This window comes from Melospiza melodia, chromosome 17 (assembly GCF_035770615.1).
Source record: "Melospiza melodia melodia isolate bMelMel2 chromosome 17, bMelMel2.pri, whole genome shotgun sequence".
Taxonomy (NCBI): Eukaryota; Metazoa; Chordata; class Aves; order Passeriformes; family Passerellidae; genus Melospiza; species Melospiza melodia.
In genome coordinates this window covers 649213-665785 of record NC_086210.1, presented here as the reverse complement: position 1 = coordinate 665785, position 16573 = coordinate 649213, and the positions used below count along the sequence as shown (strand labels likewise).

General features: G+C 54.2%; 1 non-coding gene and 1 pseudogene across 1 annotated transcript; both read right to left on the bottom strand.

Moving 5' to 3' along the window:
* Positions 1-6224: 6224 nt before the first annotated feature.
* LOC134426207 (28S ribosomal RNA) lies at positions 6225-14255 on the bottom strand (annotated as a pseudogene).
* Positions 14256-15149: 894 nt separating this feature from the next.
* On the bottom strand, positions 15150-15302 carry LOC134426232 (5.8S ribosomal RNA). Its single transcript, XR_010029937.1, has one exon. It is a non-coding gene; the product is annotated as a 5.8S ribosomal RNA (ribosomal RNA).
* Between the last annotated feature and the right edge of the window lie 1271 nt (positions 15303-16573).

The following is a 16573-nucleotide window of genomic DNA, read 5'->3' as shown; positions in this document are numbered from 1 at the left end:
CAGTTACACAGGGTTATATATAACGGGGGTTAACGGCCAAAAAAATGGGGGGCTAAGTAACTTTAACAGTAAAGGGGAGGGGTTCTGTCTACCCATAACATCGCGAGATCTTCTGATCGGTCCCTAATCTCCCACATTTGCAGTTTAAGAGGGCATCATTTATTCAGGCCTGAGGTCTAGCAAGGGATAACTCCTCACATTATGTGAACATGTAATTCTACCAATGTCACTAAATGTGTATTAGAATTTATCCATTACCGTAAAACCCACCCCAAGTTCCCAGATTTAGTCCTTTTTTCTATCACTGCATTCTTGAGCCAGATGTCTTCTTGTCTTCCAACCATTCCTGCTGGGAAGGCAGCCCCTGCATGCCTTGTTCCTGTGCTAAAAGCTCACAGGCACAGTAAAAATGAATTAACCCTTTTGATAATGAGCCAAAGGCTTTGTGTGGGCAGGCAGAGGGAGGCAGGAGGCAGAGCTGTCAGCAAAGGAAGGGCCCAGCCAGGTGGGGCAGCCGGGGGATGCTGACAGCCTGCAGGGACAGAGGCACAGGGCAGGGACTCCGTGGGACAGCTTGGGCTGCACAGGGCACAGGGATGGGCAGCAGCTGCAAGACAGCCCTGCCAGAGCCAACTTGGGCAGCACTTTGGCCATGGCTGCTGGCCCTGGGGCCAGGAGGGGACAAGTGACCCTTGCAGGCCTGGGGCCTCATTGTCTCCTTGTCCCTGCTCAGCAGCCTGGCAGATGCCGCCCCATGCCCCTGCCCCTGGCATTGCACATCCCCGCATGCCAGTGCCCATCCCGGGAAGAGCCCTGAGCAAGGAGGGAGGGACAGGATCTGCCTGGCCAGGGGCTGGGGCTCAGGCCTTGGCCCTTTGCATTCCTCAAACACATCCAGCTTTGCTCAGCACCAGAGACACCTTTCCCTTGCTTGTCCCCACGTGTCATCACTGCCTCCAATGTTCTGCTCTGCCTGGAGAACTTCCTCAGTTGCGTCCCTCAGTGGGACCCATTAAAACTTGTAGAAACTTTGGAGTTTAAATTTAATTTTTAGTTCCTGAGAAGTTCTTTGAACACTCTCTGGGACCGAGTCTTATGTAAACAGCAGCAAAGCCCTGAGAGGGTCATTAAAGTCCTTGTGCTGTGTCTGTGCTGCTGAGCTGGGCTGGGCTTCTGCCACAGGAGCTCTTGGAAACCAAGAAGAACACAAAAAGTCATTTCTCCTGATGAGCAGCTTTTCTCTCAGTCCAGCAGGGCTGAGGGCACTGCTTGCAGGTACCTGAGAGCAGTGAAGCAGAGAGAGACTTAAAGGAACTGGAAGGACAATTTTAAGCTCATTCATGGAGAAATCTTCCCAGTTTTTGACACAGTCAGTTTCTGGCTGCAGGGATCTCCTAAAGCTGGAGATGGCAGGACTGATGTGACTGTAAGGATGGCTCTGCTGCCCTTTCTGCTTTGGGGGAGGATGTGCTGCAGAGTGGGGTTGCCCTGGGCACCGTCAGAGGGACAGGGCAGGACAGCTCCTGCTGCCAGGGACGGCTGCATGGGGTGAAGCTGGGGCTGCAGTCAGGGCTGCCCAGGGCTGTCCTGCAGAGCAGCTCCTGCAGCCCTCAGGACTCTTGGCCAGCCCAGGGCATGTGCCACCTGCCAGGGGCAGCTCTCAGCCTGCCTGGCAGCTCCCCATGGACGCTGCAGGTGAGCTGTGGGTGCATGGAGTGACTCCTGCCAGGGCAGGACCTGCTGCTGCAAAGAGGGTGCTGTGTGGGCCAGGGCTGCTCAGAGCTCCAGCTCATGCCCAGCTCATTCCTGAGGGGACTCTTCATGGGGTCATTCAGGGCAGGGGTTTCCTGCTTGGGTCTCTGCTTTCCTGAATCTGTGCTCCCACTTTTCCCTGCTCAGCTTGGTGGCAATGGAAACTCAGCTGTGCAGGCCAGAGCAGGAGCTGAGGCGGTTCAGCCATCACACTGAGTTTTCCTGGGAACCTCAGCAAGAGCCTACACCTGCCCAGCCTCCAGATCCATGCAGCATCACCTTTCCCTGGTGCCCAGGCTGGGGGAGCTGTTCTTTAATCCCTGCAGGGCCGAGCAGCTGCAGGGCAGGGCTGGCCCAAGGGCTGAGCTGGGCTTTGGCAGCTCTGGCAGGGAAGGAGCCCGGGGCCACAGGAGCAGCTGGGGCTGGGGCAGCTCCAGCAGCAGAGCCATGGGCAGGGAGGGAGGGAGGGAGGCAGTGCTGAGGGCAGCCCTGCTGCAGGGCAGATGTGGCACCTGCTGGGCCTGCCCTGCAGGGCAGACACTACCCTGAGCAGCACAGCTCTTGTGTCCCCTCGCAGCCAGCACAGCCCTCAGCCCGGGGGCTCAGGGCCCTCAGTCCCTCCTGGGCCAGCAGAGCAGCCCCAGAGATGAAGGGCATCTCTGCGGCCATGTGCCCATTCCCTGCTGACCAGGGCCTGAGGGCCACTGTCCTGCCCTGCTGCTGCCTGGCAGGGGCTGGGCAGGGCTGGCCAGGGAAAGGCTTTTCCTCAGGCCCAGCTCTCTCTCTCTCCTTGCCTTGCCCAGGTGCTGCTGGCATTGCTGAGGGGCTCTCTGCAATGGCAGTTCCAGCTGCAGGGCCAGGCCCAGCCCTTGGGCTCCTCCTGTGCAGGCTGAGCACAGCAATGGGGTGTCCCAGCTCCCTGTGCCCGGGGAGCTCTGGGCAGGGCAGCCTGGGACCCTGGCAATGAGCCCACTCTCCTCAAGCACTGCCATGGACAGGACCCTTGGTGTGTCCTCAGGATGCCATCCAAGCTGTCAGCTGCCTCCAGGGTACACTGGGGGACAGGAGTGTCCTTGGCCAGAGTGGGGCTGGGACTCTGAGAAAGGCTAAACCAGTTTGCTTTGCTGTGGGTCCCTCTGCTCTCAGTTGTGTCAGGCTGATTTCCAGGGGAACACAGGGACTGCCCTGGATTGCAGAAAAGGGCAGCTGGGGACCGACGGAGTGACAGAGCAGCTCCCCTAGCCCTTCGCTGAGTTCCAGCCACTGCTCTTGCCTTGCACAGCTGTCTCTGCTCTCCCTGGGTGAAGCAGGAAACCCTCTCAAACTGCCTTTGGCCATCACCCTCCCTTAGTCCTGGGACAGGAGATGCTGCTGAGCTCCTCAGCCTCAGGAGCTGTTTGAGCTGATGGAATCTAACCCCAGGACTTGCCCCTGTCCCCATTCCATGACCCCACTGCTTCAGAGCAGAGCTGACCCCTTGGTGTCCATGGGCAGAGCCCCTGCTCATCACAGCAATGGGGCCAGATCCCAGCAAAATTCCAGGCACGGGGCTGAAGGAAGAGCTCTGAGAAAAGGAAAACTGGGGGGCACAGAGCAACAGGGGCAGGGCTGGGAGAAAGGGCTTGCACAGAGTTCAGCAAAGTCTGCCCTGACTTGTCACTGTCTCCCCTTTGAACATCTCCCCATGACCCACTGTCTCCCAGCCGGTATCGGCATTAATTGTTGCAATAAAGGTGGCGTATTGAGATGGCCCCAGATTTGCCAGGCTCCACAACATTTGCCCTGTGCACCCGACCTTGTTGGGGTCATTATCATGCTGTCCATCCCTCCCAAAGAGTACCTCCAATACTGTTACTTCTCTCAGCTGTTGGATCCCATCCTCTAGTCTTCCAGCACATTCTATGGTGCTGCTCCTGCATTCTCTCCCTGTGAACAAACCTCTCTCTGACACTTATTAAAAGCCCTGGCTCCCTTACAAAAATCTGATTGATACCTGAGTCCTGGGTCAAGCGTCCCAAATCCTTGCCTCACCACCATCCAGCTGGACACCTGTACCCATAAGATCCCAGACCCAGAGTAACCAGGTTGTATAAGCCTCACGTCCCTGTCCGTACAATGTCTGTGTGCAGATTACAGAGACTGTTGTACATCAGGGACTCAGTGATGATCTCAACCATTGGCTCCCCTGTGAGTTGTGAGGGCCCTCCATTCTTATCCTTGTCTGGGTGCTCTGATTTCATCTTAGACCTCCTCGTTTCCACAGAGCAACTGCTGCTGGCTGTGCCTGCCTCTGCAGTTCAGCTGGAACTTGGACAGTTGTAACATCTGTGGGTTCCGCTGCTGCACCATCAGACTCTCCCTCTTTGAGGCAGGGGGAGGTTTCCTCACCAGCTGGGGAAGTGTATTCCTTCAGCATCTGGCCCATCTCACACATCTCCTTCATCAGACCCCCCACCCAATCTGGGTGGTTCATTTCTGAGGTGGGCTGTGGGGCGTGGTCAGGCTCTGGGGTGTTGAGGATTTTTTGTAGGTTGAGGAGTTCTTGCTAGACAATGGCCATATTCGGCCGATGCACAATCCAGCCTGCTTGTACTAATGGACAATGAACACATTCACAAAAAATGGATAATGGACATATTCAGAAATGGGGTCAGTATATCCTTGAGAAAGATACAAGAAGAAGAGTCATCAGGACTCAGCAAGTTTGTCAGCAAGCTTGGGAGAGTGAGAAAAAAGAGAAAGCAATGGGTGGGCCAGACATCCACAGCAAGATGCACGAAAAATTAGATGATCCAATAAGCATTTTAATTTAGATGTGTTAACAGCTAGGATTAACCAATCATGTATTAGCTAGAGAAGCGTGGGCAGTAGAAACTTATTATAAATCTGGTCTTTTTAGGGATAATAAATTTGGCTTCACTTGATCATATTGGTCATGGTGTGATGTCCCTGAACATCCGCACCTCGCAACTGGGCTCCTGGAAGTCTTCATCTATGTCACATTCTGTGGGTTTTTATTTACTCCTTATTTGTCCATCCTGTAGAAAAGGATTGGTGTCAGTGGGAAACTGACATTGCTTGTTTGAAGGGGAGCCCACCCATCCTGCCTGAGAATGATGAACTCCTCTGTTTTAAAGTCTCTTTTTGAGGGTCTCTTCTTGGGTCTTCTACAGGTTGGTTTTTTGTTTCCTCTCCTCCAGGCTGTCCTGGCCTGTGCTGGGAAAAGCCCACTGCAGGGACATCTGTGCACCCTGGGATCCCAGGGTCCTGGGCATCTGCATGGGGATGGGCAACATAACAAAGGACTGTCTGGAGGCCTTTGGAAATGGGAATTTATGGACAGGTGGGACTGCTCAATCTGACTGCACCAGGCCCTCACCTCTAGATCTCTTTCCTGCTTGGCAGGGTTCCGTTTCCAGGGAGTGTGGGCAAGGACTGGCACTCACCTGCACAGAAAGGCTTCTGCCTTTTGTCCCTGTAGCTAAACCCAGGGTGAGATTCCTCCTTTAGTGCTCAAAGAAAGGAAAGGAAATCCCAGAAGGGATGTGCTCTGTCTTTGAAATCATTACCAATTGTGAGGAAGACCCCTGCTAAAGTAGGACGTGTCCCTGATCAAAGAAGGTCACCCCTCTGACCAAACTGATCCCAGCCCAAAGGCCAGGCCTTCTGCTGGGCTCCGGAAGGGGTTCTGCAGGCAATGTGCTCAGGGGAGAGACCTCCACTGCCCTCACTTCTCTCAGGGATAACACATCCCATCCCATCCCATCCCATCCCAAGGGTTCCCAGGATGGCCACAGACATGAGGAATGGGATCCAGCACACTTAACGACTGTGTCGAATATCAGGTTTAGGACTTTCCCAACCAGCAGTCATGAACCACATATCCTGAACATGAAGTAGATATGAAAATAAAATAAAAAAGAAAACCAGGACATTTAACAAGGACCTTTCCCCAAGGAAATCCAGGACTGCACTGAGCAGGTTCTGGGGCAGAACACATCCCACAGATGGCCCAGGAGCCCCATGCAGTGCTGGGGAGTTCCTGACCCTCGGGCCCACTGAGGCTCTCCTGGGCCAGGGAGCTGCCTCAGCTGCCACAGCACTCGGGCACCACACAGGTGCCTCAGTCCCACCAGAGCACAGCCACCCACGAGAGGGTGAGACCCTTCTGCCACACACCAGGAGTGGAGAGGAACCTCCCAGGCCCCTTCACTGTCCCTTGGCACATTCATTTCAGCCTGACCCTCAAAGCCCTGCTCAGCAACATCCCCCGCTAGAGTAGGATGTGTCCCTGGTCAAAGGAGGTCACCCCTCTGACCAAACTGATCCCAGCCCAAAGGCTAGGCCTTCAGCTGGACTCTGGAAGGGGTTCTGCAGGCAATGTTTTCAGGGGAGAGATCTCCATTGGCCTCACTTCTCTAAGGGATAACACATCCCATCCCATCCCAAGGGTTCCCAGGATTATTATTGCAACAGTACATCATCAGTAGGGTAAAACTAACCTGTCTCATGACAGTCTAAACCAAGCTCAGATTCCCTATTAGTGGGTGAACAATCCAACGCTTGGTGAATTCTGCTTCACAATGATAGGAAGAGCCGACATCGAAGGATCAAAAAGCGATGTCACTATGAACGCTTGGCCGCCACAAGCCAGTTATCCCTGTGGTAACTTTTCTGACACCTCCTGCTTAAAACCCAAAAAAGCCAGAAGGATCGTGAGGCCCCGCTTTCATGGTCTGTATTCGTACTGAAAATCAAGATCAAGCGAGCTTTTGCCCTTCTGCTCCATGGGAGGTTTCCGTCCTCCCTGAGCTCGCCTTAGGACACCTGTGTTACGCTTTGACAGGTGTACCGCCCCAGTCAAACTCCCCACCTGCCGCTGTCCCCGGAGCAGGTCGTGGCCGGCGCGCACCGGCCTCTTGGCGCCAGAAGCGAGAGCCCCCCTCGAGGTTCGCCCCCCGCCGCCTCACCGGGTAAGTGAAAAAACGATCAGAGTAGTGGTATTTCACTGATGGCCGGGACGCCGGCGGGCGGGTCGCCCCGCACCACCGAGCGCGTGCCCGGCTTCCCACTTATTCTACACCTCTCATGTCTCTTCACAGCGCTAGACTAGAGTCAAACTCAACAGGGTCTTCTTTCCCTGCTGATTCCACCAAACCCGTTCCCTTGGCTGTGGTTTCGCTGGATAGTAGGTAGGGACAGTGGGAATCTTCTTCATCCATTCATGCACGTCACTAATTAGATTACGAGGCATTTGGCTATTTAATAAACACATACAAATTGTATATGTTCCTTTTCCGGGTTAAGTAAGGTGGCCCGTCCACCTGAATGACCAAATTGGAATTTATAGCCCAAAATGGGCTAGACGCGGTTATGACGGATGAACCCCTCCCAAACAAATACCGATTCCACTGTCCAGCGAACCTGTCGAGGGGAGAGGCCTAGTTTATTTACCAGGATTTACACAGATACAATTGATCTAGCTTTGCTAATGAATATATTTACAATGTCAACGGAGGTGGATGCTAGGGCCCATGCGGTTCTCTCTAGCCTTGTTTTAGAGAGACCAAGGGCGGTCAGCAACTCATTATTATTGCCAAACCATTTGGTACGGGCTCCCATGGGGAAGCCAACATATTCAATGTCATCAGCATTGGTCAGTTGCTGAATTTCTGTATGAAGGCGCTGATATTTTTTGGCCTTCTCCAAGGCGGCCTCAGTCAATGAGACATCAGAGTGCTCAGACCTCACAGTCACATTGACCACAACTGCCTTAGAACCTTTGACAAAGATTAAATCCAGTTTAAATAGTTAATTTTCATAATCCCTTAGGTGTGGCTCCTCAAAAACTGTCCAACACTCCCTCTTAGCCTCCTCGCTAAGGGTTTCACAGATGGCATTGTGTCTCTTAATCCTGGCATCTTGAGTGATGGCACAGTTTCTGACAATGTGGGCTGTGGTCTCAAATCTAGCTCCACAATGTCCACATGATTGAGCAACATACTCTTGTTTACCCCTAGCCAGGAATTCTCTTGTTGGGTAGACATTCGCTCTGAGTTGTAGGGCCGTGATTAGTTTACAGTGAGGTATGCCCTTAAACTGCCCTATCCAGGCATTACTGATCTCATCATTCTCGAAATGCTCAATCCCATGGCCCTGGGCAACCAGATGGGTCCATTTATGAAATTCTAGTTTCCTCCAGTTACAAGGTCTTGGGTATCAAATCTTAGGGATGGGTGCTTCCCATTCCAGCCAGGCTCCATCGTCGCCCCCAAACTCTACCAATGGTAAAGGCTCCCAAATCGATGGGATGGACTCTTGTGTCCTCCCCGCTTTCAACCACAATTTTTCAAATAACCGTTCCAGATGTACTTCCTTGAGATAGTTCACAAGAGTCTCATCCGAAGACTGGGCTAATCTATGGAGTCTTCGCACCTGAATACTTGGAATGAGCAACGCCAACTTGATGAGGTCTAAACCGCCATCTTTAAAACTCGAATACAAGATCGCATCACATGTACTGGGGGGAAGATGAAGCCATTCCTTAACCGTGTTATGAATTAATTGGTCAAGGGATTCAAGCAGGCCCACCTTAACTTCGGTATGGTCAGCCAGATATATCAGTCTCGGGATGGTATAGGTCCTGAGTATATCGACTTTCTGAAGAGGTTTTAAGGGCGAACGACCAATCCGATGAAGCCAATCCATGAGCTTCTCTGATAGTCTAGGATCTGGAAAGCCAGTCCAGGGGTCAACCCATGTGCTGACGTACCTTTCTGAGCTCCCTGGGTCGATCATGTTAAGGGGGGATCCATTAATCACCCACGTGGGACAATCATTGATAGTATACGAGTCCCTTGTAGGCTTGATGTAAAAGCCATGACATTTTCCCCCCTGCGTACTGAGGCCAGTTAGATTGCAAAAGGCCTCCAAAATTTTGATGTTATGACACATGCCTTCCCAAGAGTCACTCAGCAGCACCAAGTCATCAGCAAATGCCATGGCTGTAAATTTCCAGCCCCCATGATGGAAAACCTCACCTTCATTCTCGAGTTTATATAGAAGGGGGTCCATCACTAAAATTGAGCAGCAAAGGTGACATGGGGTCGCCTTGCTTGACACCTGAGCAAATGTATATGGGGTCTGTCCTTTCTCTTCCCATGGAAATGCACATCTTAACATCCCGATATATTTCCCTCACCAACTCTATCATGTGTGGATCCACCCCTCTCTGGACCAGACCCTCAAATGCTGATGACAGATGGTGTCAAATGCCTTAGCAATGTCCACGAACACAACCCCCAGATGTTTATGCTCTCACTTAGCTGTTCCACCACAAGCCATAACAACTTGAGGTTTTCGGCACAACCTGATGCGCAAATAAAACCCCGTTGCCGGGGGTTGATGGGACATGCTTTGGACAGCCTTGCAGTAGCAATCCTGGAAAACAGCCTAATCACCACTGAACCAATAGTGATAGGCCTCCAGTTATTGATATCACCAAGCTTCTCGGCATTTGAAGACTTGGGTATCAAGACTGTCTTGCAGTCCCGCAGCGCATCTGGAACAGTACCAGTGATAAGCCAGAGGCTGAACATCTCAGTCAACTGGGAAAACTTTGGGCCTTTTGCAATAATCTGACCCAAAGTGATCCCATCTGGCCCGGGAGCAGAGGTTTTACACATCTCTCTCATGTTCTTATCAATCTCTTTTCCAGTAATTAAGGCCTCGAATGTGGCGTTATCCGCCTCCTTAAATGGAGGGAAATCAAGTAGGCCACCAAATATATCAGATGTATCCCACCTTCTTTTAAAGTGATCATGGAGAACACTTGATGGTAATTGGCACTGAGAGGCTTCCGTGCTGTCCAGGATCACGTATGAGGCACCTTCTATGTAACTCGTACAGCAGTTGGAACCTCAAGAATTTTCCCCTCTTAATAGCTCTTCTGCGCATCCAATTTGATAGAGTTTTGGATGCTTTTTGGCCATGGGATGCCTGCGTCTTTTGACCCTTGATAGATTTAGTTTGGCTAGGCACACCCAGAATACCAAGAAACTCCTTATAAACATCGTTCACCACCCGACCTGGATCTTGCCCATCAAGAACTTTCTTGAAGGCTTCCCGATATATGGTCAATTTGCCAAACGATAATCCCGCTTTGATGACTTTCCGGAATTGGAGCTTTAACTGTCCCTCCTTGGGCATCCCTCCTTACCAGATCCGGCAGGACGTTCAGTTCCAGTGGCACCTACTAGTCCTTCATGACCTTTCACGGAGGGACGCCTTTTATCACTAATCTGCTCTGCCATTTTAGTTGGAATATGCTCCGCTACAAGTTGGTTGATATTCCGCTTACTGGCAAACTTGTCCACCAATTGTACCAGAAGAGTCTCTTCCTCCTTAGTCCATACCCGTTTGTGGGCCCCTCAGGCCGATGACTCTTTGGGATGAGAAGCAACAATCCACTCCACATTTCGCACAAGAGGATGTCTTATTCTCTTGTGCAGACCCAGGCCAGTCTTAGTAGCGAACCCACGTTGGCACACGTCACAGACCCATTCCCCAGTGGGAGCCACACACACCACCCCCTTGCAGCGCGGGATGTGACAGGAGATACTGTGGTATTTTATATTTTGTTTACCACATTTTGAACACCTGAAAATGATCTTTCTCTGCCCGTGCGCCCTTTTGAGATGGTCAATCAGCCCCAACATCCTAGTAAACCAGGTCTCACAACAAGGACAAGATGGTTGTTTGTCAGGCATGGACACGACAGGTGTTCTTGGCGTTGTACCACCACCTTCAGACCCGTGAGGAGCCTCGGGTGTTTTGGGCTCTTCACTAGCTCCCATCGCGCTCTCAGCCTCAGGTGTTTTGGGCTCTTCGGTACCTCCCACCGCACTCTCAGCCTCATCCTGGGCCATCCCCATAGGGGAGATCTCATAGGGCTCAGGGAGTTGCCCCAAACCCTACCAAACATCCACATGATGTACACCATCTTCTTTAACAATCCTGGAGTTAAAAAACTCCAAACTTACAAGATCGAATCCCTCTTCCCTGGGCACACAGGGCATAGATGGTAATTTGACATCAATGACCCTTAGATCTAATGGGTCAGTCTGAGTGGTAGTCAAGATATAACGCAAAGCCATTTTGTCAGTCTGGTAAGCAATAAAGTGACAAGTCCAAGTGAGAGTAGAAGCATATAGTAGCTGACCCTCTCTCAAACTACCAACTGTGTCAACAACAGCCCATGGACAAGGCTCTGTGCAACAGCGAACTAACTGTGCCAACCTTTTTGTTTCAGCAATTCGTGAAACTATCATTGGGTGGTGAGTCCAACGACAGGGAGGGCTGATATGCGCCCTCTCTCACACTGGGGCAGAAGTCGACTCAGTTACCACGAGGGTATCCGGCAGGACCACGAGGAGGTGCGACTTCCGCGACTATGCCCAGTTAGTAAATATAGTTACTCCCGCCGTTTACCCACGCTTCATTGAATTTCTTCACTTTGACATTCAGAGCATTGGGCAGAAATTACATCGCGTCAACACCCACCTCAGGCCTTCACAATGCTTAGTTTTAATTAAGTAGTCGGATTCCCCTGGTCCGCACCAGTTCTAAGCCGGCTGCTAGGCACTGACTGAGGCGGGGCGCTGGCCCGGAGACCCTCCCCCGGGGACCCTCCCCCGCACGAACCGCTCAGCCTACGCTGGCTGCGGCTGCGCACGCACTGGCCGCACACCGCGGGAACCCCACCGGCGGGAACCGCTGGGGCAGCGGTGCGCAACAATGATGGCCGCCACTGGGGCGCCGGCTGTGGCAAGGCGGAGGGTGGGCGGAGGGGGGGAGCAGGCGGCGCCCGCCACAGCCGGGGCGATCCACAGGAAGGGCCCAGCGTGTGTCCAGAGTCGCCACTGCGCGCGTGCACACCCCGGTGCCCGGGCAGGCCACGCGGAGCGCACTCACCCACGAGCAGCACCTCGCCCAGCTGCGGCACGCGCCCAGCCCCGCTTCGCGACCCAGCCCGACCGACCCAGCCCTTAGAGGCAATCCTTATCCCCAAGTTACGGATCCAGCTTGCCAACTTCCCTTACCTACATTGTTCCAACATGCCAGAGGCTGTTCAACTTGGAGACCTGCTGCGGATATGGGTACGGCCCGGCGCGAGACTTACACCCTCTCCCCCGGATTTTCACGGGCCAGCGAGAGCTCACCGGATGCTTCTGGAACCGCAATGCTTTCCAAGGTGAGGGCCCCTCGCTCGGGATGAATCCATTCCAAGGCACCCAGCCCTTCACAAAGAAAAGAAAACTCTCCCTGAGGCTCCCACCAGCTTCTCTGGGATCGGTTGCATCACCGCACTGGGTGCCTCACGGCACCCGTCTCCGCCACTCCGGATTCGGGGATCTGAACCCGACTCCCTTTCGATCGGCTGAGGGCAACAAAGGCCATCACCTGCCCTTTCGGAACCACGCTCGCCTATCGCTTAGGACCGACTGACCCATGTTCAACTGCTGTTCACATGGAACCCTGCTCCACTTTGGCCTTCAAAGCTCTCGTTTGAATATTTGCTACTACCACCAAGATCTGCACCTGCAGCAGCTCCACCTGGGCCCACGCCCCTGGCTTCGAGGCGCACCGCAGTGGCTCTCCTACTCGTTGCAGCCTAGCCCCCGCGGGCATCGTACTGCCGGCAACGGCCGAGTATGGGCCCGACGCTCCAGCGCCATCCATTTTCAGGGCCAGTTGATTCGGCAGGTGAGTTGTTACACACTCCTTAGCGGATTCCAACTTCCATGGCCACCGTCCTGCTGTCTAGATCAACCAACACCATTTTTGGGCTCTGATGACTGTCAGCATCGGGCGCCTTAACCCGGCGTTCGGTTCATCCCGCAGTGCCAGTTCTGCTTACCAAAAGTGGCACACTGAGCACTCGCATTCCATGGTGTGGCTCCACGCCAGTGAGCCCGCCCCCTTACCCATTGAAAGTTTGAGAATAGGTTGAGATCGTTTTGGCCCCAAGACCTCTAATCATTCACTTTACTGGGTAAAACTGCCCATTGCCGAGTGCCAGCTATCCTGAGGGAAACTTCGGAGGGAACCAGCTACTAGATGGCTTGATTAGTCTTTCGCCCCTAGACCCGGGTCGGACGACCGATTTGCATGTCAGGACTGCTACAGACCTCAACCAGAGTTTCCTCTGGCTTTGCCCTGCCCAGGCATAGTTCACCATCTTTCGGGTCCTAGCACGGACGCTCACGCTCCACCTCCCCGGCCCCACGAGGGGGCGGCAGGCAAGACGGGCCGGTGGTACACCCGGGGCTGCCAGGCGCGACACGCACCCGGGATCCCACCTCAGCCGGCGTGCGCCGGCCCTCACCTTCATTGCGCCGCGGGCTTTCGACAACGGCCCCTGACTCGCGCACGTGCTAGACTCCTTGGTCCGTGTTTCAAGACGGGTTGGCTGGGTAGCCGACATTGCTGCGGACTCCGGGCGCCCCAGCGCGGCCCGTGAGCCTGGCCCAGCGGCGCTGCGCGGTCAGGGCGCACTGAGGACAGTCTGCCCCGGTTGACAGTGGTGCCAGGGACTGGCAGGCCCAGCCCCCACACCCCTGCGCGAAACGCCGCGCTGTGATGATGCCGCCCCCCCTCCACCCTTGTGAGAGGCAGGGAAACGATGCCCCCCACCACAGCACCGCCGATGTGGGGGGAGGAGGGCGCGGCAGCAGTCCTTTCCCTCGGCCCCGGGATTTGGCGAGACCTGATGCCCGAGGGCTGTAACACCTGCTGCTGCTTGTGCGGCACTGGAACACCTGCCCGTCGGAGGCCTTCCCAGCCAACCTGGAGCCGGACGTGGCGCACCATTGCAGAGGAAATGTGCCCGGCCAGGGCCAGCTGCCGGCTAGGCAGCAGTGCCCGCACCAGCCTGCATCCCCCAGCCCGCCCCCGCAGACAGGGTTCGCCCAGGGGACAGAAGGGAGGCAGAGGTGAGGTTCCGCTGAACCCATGCCGACCGCAACTCGCCCGGTTGAATCCTCTGGGCGGACTGCATGGGCCCCACCCGTTTACCTCTTAACGGTTTCACGCCGTCTTGAACTCTCTCTTCAAAGTTCTTTTCAACTTTCCCTTACGGTACTTGTTGGCTATTGGTCTCATGCCAGTATTTAGCCTTAGATGGAGTTTACCACCCGCTTTGGGCTGCACTCCGAAGCAACCCAACTCCGAGAAGCCCTGGGCCTGGCGTGCCGGGGGCCGCTACTGGCCTCACACCATCCACAGACTGCGGCCTCGATCACAAGGACTTGGGTCCCCCGAGAGCGCCGCCAGGGATTGTGGCTTCTGTACGCCACATGTCCCGCACCCCACTGCGGGGCAGGGATTCGGCGCTGGGCTTTTCCGCTTCATTCACCATTACTGAGGGAATCCTCGTTAGTTTCTTTTCCTTGGCTGACTAATATGCTTAAATTCAACGGGTTGCCACGTCTGATCTGAGGTCGCAAGGCCAAAGCTTGGCCACACCTCCTGGCCCATACAGCTCCTAAAGAAGCAGAATGCCAACAGGCCAACAGGCAGCCAGCTTCTCCCACCTACTACCCTCACCTTCCTCCCCCACTGGCGCCCACGCGCCAGGGGAAAACAAAGCCAGAGGGAGAGAAGCGGAGACAGAGTGCCCCATCCCGGAGATGAGAACCGAAAAGGGAGTGTGGCAGAGACAGCCCTGATGGGGGACCAGCCGAGTGGCGGCACGTGATGGCCTTGGTGGAGACAGAGAGAAAAGCCATGGTGCTATTTGCGCCCTGAGACCACAACAGAAGAGGAGGAGGGCAGGTGAAGGGAGGAGGGGGTCGGAACATCTGTCCCCAGCGCTCTCGCCTCATGCGCACGCGCAGTGGCACAGTACCCCCGCAGCACCCACCTGCAGACAGCCGCCCGCGCGGGGGGGAGGCTGGGGGCGAGGCCTGCGCCTCATCTCCCTCTTGCCCTCTCCCTTCTCTCGGCCCATGGCGGTGCTTTCAACACTGTCTCTTACTCTCCTCAGCTGCCACCACCACCGTACCGCGGTACGGGCCCTGCAAGGACAAACTCTGCCCCAGTGGCTCACTCCAGGAGTGGGGAACTACGGAGCAGTCCCTGCGTCTGCATATAGGGGGATGAAAGCCCTGCGCGGCAACAGTGACGATGACGGCCATGACGATTATGACGCCTGCTGGGTCACAGGGAAAAAATTGAGGCTGCCGAGGGAAACGCATCCCTTGCCAAACCCCTGACCGCCTTCCCTCCGGGCACCAGTGAGCCGCCATCACCACCGCCACTGACCACAGTCAACTGGCCTGTGAGGCAACCCCAGCCGCACCACCGTGGTGGCCGCTGGATGGCGACTGATCGTCAAGCAACGCTCAGACGGGCGTAGCCCTGGGAGGAACATGGGGCCACAAGTGTGTTCAAATTGTGGATGACCAATGTGTCCTGCAATTCACATTAATTCTTGCAGATAGCTGCATTCTTCATTAACGCACGAGCCGAGTGATCCACCACTAAGAGTTGTCTGGCTTTGGCACCAATCCTGCACCCGTGGAGGGGCTGGGACCGCTCACATGGGGCGCCCCTTTCTCTTGTGCTGAGGATGTGCGGGCGTGTGCCTGGCTTTGACCGTCCTTACTTGATAGTCAGGAGTGCAGACATAGGAGATCCAGCCACACTGAACTGGAATTCTTCCTCAAACCTCCACACTATGGTGGCACTGAAGGAGATCTGAGCAGTCTGGGTCCCACCTGGTGCACCGATGTCTTCCTCAGGCGCAAACTTGAAGCAGAAGCCCACGTTGGCAGTTGAAGGTCTATAGGTGAAGGGAGCATCAATATCTCCTAGGTTAATCAGTTTCACCTGCAGCAGCAAGAAAGCAAAATGGAAATACATGTGGAATCTTCCCTTCTTGTGAGTTATTGTCTAATGACGCAATTAATACCCAGAAATAGCAGACGATGCTATGAATGGCAAAAAAATACAACAGGACAAGTTCTACCTTTGGGTTTTCCTGTAAAGCAGTGGCAGCTCCACAGAACTGGAGTCCACAACCCTGGGGTTATCCCATGGACACAGAGCTGTGCACCTCTGATCAGCATCACCAAGTTCATTCAGACCTGGCCCTGAGAGCAACGTGGGCTGATTGCAGCTGCGTAGGGAATCACCCCAGAGCTGCTGCTGCCCCACTGAGCACAGCTCCAACAGCACCATCTACTCATTCACCTTTTCCCATGTCATGAAAACAATACATTGATTATGAGGCATCAGCATCAAAATGTATAGACAGCATCAACTTTTGGTAAGAAAACTCAGCATGTCTTTGCCTCCCAAAGCTAAACTTTTGGAAGTGTCTGGCATGATGTAGTGCCTCATTTTCTACCTCTTTCAGCTGCTCTCTCTTTGGTTTTTTTTGCAAACTTGACACTATTGGGGAGGAGACAAATAGGTAGAAAAATGCTTTGCTTTATTCCCAGGAACACTTTTCTCTTTCTAGAGCCAGAGATGCACCAAGGCTGAAGTGTGGTGAGGGACTGGTCAGCAAGGGAAAGAACTCCCAAGCCCTTTGCAAGGGCCAGCACTGAGCCAGGAGGCTGGATGGCTTTCCTGTGACTTGCAGCAATAAGCAGGAGACACTTGACTGGAAGCTGTCTGCAGTGGACTGAAGCTCAAAGGCAGCCAGTTTGTTCCAGCTGCTTCTGAACAGCCCAGTCCAAAGGTGCCTTGTGTCTGGCACTGCCACAAAAGCCTCTGAACATCCCTTTTTGACCCAGGCTTCGTTTCATATACCAAG